The following is a 5,429-nucleotide window of genomic DNA, read 5'->3' on the forward strand; positions in this document are numbered from 1 at the left end:
CATGTCTTGATGGTACATGATCAACTTGCTAGCATGGAAGACCGGGTGGACCTTCATTTGCTTAGGCAGTTCCAGTTTAAATGTGACTGAGCCTAGCTTCTGAAGTACTTTGTAAGGTCCGAAGTTTTGTGTGCCTAGCTTCGCGGACTTGACTTTTACTCTGAGATCCTTTCCCTTGAGTAGTACCAGGTCTCTGACTTTGAATGGGACTTCTCCCTTTTTCTCGTCGAAGTACCATTTCATTCGTGAAGCCGAAACTTCCAATGCTGCCTTTGCCTGTTCTTGCGCCTCAGATCGGTGGGCGAATAGATGTTCCAATGAGGGATGATGTATTGATTCATGTACGTCTGGTGCCATTTTTGGATGTCGGCCATATTCGACAAAGAATGGGGAAAGTGCGGTGGATTCATGGGTCTGGTTGTTGTATGAAAATTCTGCTGTTGGCAGGTAATAGACCCAATCGTTCTGTCTGTGGTTACAGTACATTCGTAGGTACTGTTCCAACACCTGGTTAACCCTTTCTGTCTGACTGTCTGTCTGGGGGTGATATGCAGTGGACATTGTCGACTTTATACTGAGCTTCTGGCAGAACTCCTGGAATAGTTTGCTCACAAATTGAGTACCTCTGTCTGAGATAATCTGGCGTGGCAATCCATGGAGTTTGAAGACTTCATTATAGAATACGTTAGTGACTTGTGATGAGGTGACTGTATCGTCCGTTGCATAGAAGTGCGCTCGTTTCGTGAGTCTGTCCACGACGACAAGTATTGCCGTCTTCTTTTCTCCCCTGAAGTTCATGGCTGGAGGAAGTTGTGTGATGAGATCCACTGTGATGATCTCCCATGGTTCTCCTGGTACCTCATTTGGTTGTAATAGTCCGTATGGTTTTTCTCTTGAGTACTTGTTACGTTGACAACTGTCACAACCTTGTACATATTGTTTAACCATTACAGACATTCCTGGCCACCAATAATTCCGAGTAATAAGCTCCAACGTCTTGAACCTGCCAGGGTGTCCGGCTGGTAAGGTGTCGTGATGGAGTTTTATTAGGTCAAGGCATAGCTGTTGATCCTTGGGGACATAAACCTTTCTGCGATGGAGTAGCAGTCCGTGCTCAAAGTTCCATTCTGCGAGGTTTTTCCCAAATTTGCACTGTCCTGTAGTCAAAAGCGCACGATAATCTTTGGTCATTGTGTCGTCTGTGAGTGCCTTCTTGATCCTTTCCAGTAGTTGAGCATCATCAACTTCAGATGCGTGAGCAGGTCGAATCGCATTGATAGCGAAAAATTCAGGTTTTAACAGCATTTGATTCGAATTGTCGCTGTCTACCCCCCTCTCATGGTCTGGCCTCCTGGACAGAGGATCGGCACGTAGCATTGTCTTTCCAGGTCGGTGACTGAGTATGAAATTGAATCGTGTGAGGAATAATGACCAGCGCGCTTGGCGCCGGGATAACTTCTGTGCCTGGCAGAAGTATGTAAGGTTGAGGTGGTCTGACCATATCTCAATGGGTACTGGATGTCCTTCTAAATAGTGCCGGTATTCTTCTAGTGTCTGAATAATAGCAAGCATCTCCTTGTTGTAAATCTCGCAGTTCCGCTCATGTTCGTTGAGCGACTTAGAGTAGTATGCGACTGGATGCCATAGCTTGTCTTCTCCTAGTTGTTCGAGTACTGCACCAGTTGCGTAGTCTGAAGAGTCTGTCTCTAGACGGTATGGTGCAGTGTCGTTGGGGAGTTGTAAGATTGGGGCTGAGGTGAACACCATTTTGAGTGCACTGAAGGCTTGGTCTTGCTCTTCCTTCCATTGCCAGGGCATGTCCTTACAGGTGAGAAGCGTTAAAGGTCGTGCGAGTTTCACAAAGTCCTTTATAAATTGCCTGTAGAAATTTGCGAATCCTGCAAAGGCCTGTACTTGCTTGACCTTAGTAGGTGCGGGCCAGCCAAGTACACCTTCGACTTTAGCAGGGTCCATCTGTACCGAGTTCTTGCTGATGATCATGCCAAGATATTCGATTGAGGACTGTTCAAAGAAGCATTTCTCCGGTTTGGCGTATAAGTCATTGTCCCGGAGATGCTGTAGAACTGCTTTTACTAGTCGTCAGTGTTCTTCGAGATCGTCCGTAAAAATGAGGATATCGTCTAAGTAGACTACCACCTTTCCAGTACGAATTAAGTCTTCGAGGACTGTATTCATCATTGTCTGAAAGGTACTGGGAGCATTGCAGAAACCGAAGTACATTACAGTGGGTTTGAAGAGGCCACGATGTGTGATGAAGGCGGCTTTCTCTTCGTCTCCCTCCCTAATCCTTATGTTGTTGAACCCCCATCTCAGATCAAGCTTTGTGAATATACTAGCATGTGAGAGTCTGTCGATGAGGTCCGAAATGCGTGGGATTGGGAACTTCTTCTTCTTTGTGACTGCGTTGAGGTTCCTGTAGTCTTGTACTAGCCTCAGTGATCCGTCCTTCTTTTTAACGAAGAAGACGGGTGCTGCGGTTGGACTCCTTGATCTCTTAATGTAACCTTTGGCCAACTCTTGGTCTATCCACGTGTCGAGTGAATTTCTTTCCTGTCCTCTGGAACAAGTTCGATTGGATGATCATAGGGCTTTCTTGTGGGCATTCGTTCTGACTGCTTCTTGGAGAACACATCGCCATACTCGTGGAAGTGTTTGGGGACATAGGCTGACCAGTAGTCTTTGTCCTGTTCTCCTTTTTGCAGCGCTCTATCCTGATTCCTCTTGGTGTCAAGACCCATAATGAGCGATGCTACAGCTTGTGCATCAGGGTCTTCTGATAATGACACCCATCTAATGAAGCTGTCCATGTCGTTCCAGTTTTCACCTAATTCCTGGAAACTGATGAACTCCATCAGGTCTTCGACGTGGGGGATGTTTGTGTCTTCCAGGTCCTCCTCCTGGACTGCTACCTGTGAGGATGTGCATCTGTGTGGGCACTGGGTGAAATCGACCGTGAGTTTTCCCCAATCCACTTCGGGATTATGCTCCTTGAGGAAACTCATGCCTAGTATAACGTCTTTATGTCCTATATCGGTGACCAAGAGGCTTTGCCTGCTTGTGTGGTTTCCGATGGTTATACTTAGAAGAACCCTTTTCTTAATGGTTCCACCCTTGTTGTGAGATGCATCTGCATTATAAACCCTGATCTCCTTCTCAAGTGAGATCGTAGCGAGATTCAACTGATCAACCAGCCGTGGGTTGATGTAGCAAGAATATGCTCCCAAATCAAGGAGCGCCTCAGTCTGGACTTTCCTTACTCCCTGTTTGAGGTGAACAGATAAATCGATCACATGTTTTGATGAACCAGTAGATGCGATGTATAAAAAACTTGATACTGGTACATGCGAGAGCGAGTAGGTACTATTACATTGTCTATGGGAACTCTGGCCAGACCTCAGAGAACCTGCCGAAGAAAATCCTCATCATCTTCTACCTCCGTGATCCTAGCTGCTTCGACAGCTGGTTCCAGTTCTGCCTCCTTTTCCTTTGCCTTTGCGTCGTAGCTGACGATGAAAGCATGGACTGCTTCGTATCTCGCCTTGCTGTTGTCGGAGATGTCTGAGGCCGCGTTTGAAGAAATTGCCCTTGTTGCTTGGCCCCGCTTTGGCATTTCGAATTTGCCTTTGTACTTGGGGTCTGGGCATCGCTGTTTAAAAATGAAGGGGTGTTTCCCGCATCATATGCACAGCTTCTTTTTCAGCCATTCTTTCTGCTCCTTGGTGAGTGTGGATACTCGATCCACAACCATTGCGTTAGGGTCCTTTAGGGCTCGTGGTGCCGATGATGATGATGTTGTTACCATTCCGTGCTGTCCTGCCTTATCGGCCCTGAACTTGGACTCCAGTTGAAGGCATAGGTCGAGGTATTCCGGCCATGTGATGGGGTCAAAAATTCCTAGACTGTCTCGTGTAACCATTGCCTGGTGTACGTCCTTGCTTCGATGCTCAGCAATGTAACCGATGAGTGCAGTGTGCCCTAAGTTGGTCTTAGTGGCCCATTGACGGAACTGTTCTGTGAAGGATACCATCGTGGGATACGTCTTGCTGCAGATATCCTTCAAATGCTGCTGTGCATCTTTGTCCGGGTCGAGGGTTCTGTAGTTTACTTTGAGAATGTTGACGAAGTCTTCCCATGTGCCAAGTGCCTGCCGTGCTGCTGCTCTGGTCACATATTCGGACATGTATGTGAACGCGCCACCTTCCAAATGCAGCAGGGCCGTAATGATCTTGTGTTCGTCGTCGTTGATCTCATTCCATCACATCCATATACTGAGTTGTTGGAGCCAATCCTCCAGACTTCCTTTGCCCAAGTAGTGTGGAGGCTCGGCAATTTTGATGTGGGGCTTGTGCGATTGGACCGTGTCGAATGTTTGACCTTGCATCACAGTGACACCGCTTGCTTTAAGCGAAGCTAGCTCATGTCGCAGCTTGACGTTAGCTGCCTTGATTTCCATCATTTCTTTGCCTGTGTTGAGCATTGCCACCTGGGTTCCCGTGAGCTCGTCATTTAAAACCGTCATATGCGCATCTTGCATGAGGATCCTAGCCTTGAGCTTCCTGATCTCCATCTGGAGCATTCCCTCCTTGAGTCGGTGTTTGCTTTTGTTGTTTTGGATCAATGACTCAAAGGCTTTCTTGTGCTCATACATTTCGTTTCTGAGCACATTGTAGACCTTGGCGATTTCAGTAGTGACCGTGAGCTTCATTGCGACGATTACCCATTCACATATGTGGTCCGGGACTTCTCCGGGGGCAGACTGTCTGAGAGCATCTTCTAGGTGCTCGAATTGGTGTCCATCAAACTCCCAGATGGGTGGAACATAGGCGGGTACAAGTGATGGTGTCGGGGATGCTGGTCCTCTGACTTGTGATGCAGAATCCTGCAGTCCTAGCACAGGTTCAGGTGAATTGTGCTGCGAGGTGCGTGGGGTACTGCCGTCGTGTGCTGGCTCGACGTTTGTGTGAAGAATGTCATCCATTCGTTGCCTGAACATGGATGCGTGCACATGATCAGCTCCTTCCATTGTGATATAGATGTAGTTAAACTAATTGAAAATGAAGCCTAGGTACTGCTTGTCCTTGACTTTCCCAATCTCCCTGACGATCTCGTCTAACCTCTGCTGTTTCCCTATTTCCTTGAAGTTGATCCTGCCTATTTCTAGGCAGCACGTGTTGATGACCTGTTTGTCGATGAAGGTGTATTTGCAGGTTCCCGTGTAAAGGTCCGCGCAGACTTTGTCTAACTCCGATGCGAGGATATCACAAACTTAGGATGCAGGGCACCGACTAAGCCTATGACCTTATGATCAAACACTTACTGACTGTTGTCAAAGTAAGGATGGACACAAAAGATGATCAAGGTAAAGCAATGCCTTTGAAGTGGGCACTGGTGACACTGTATGAATAGGC

The sequence above is a fragment of the Laetiporus sulphureus genome (genome assembly GCF_001632365.1).
Source record: "Laetiporus sulphureus 93-53 unplaced genomic scaffold LAESUscaffold_55, whole genome shotgun sequence".
NCBI lineage: Eukaryota > Fungi > Basidiomycota > Agaricomycetes > Polyporales > Laetiporaceae > Laetiporus > Laetiporus sulphureus.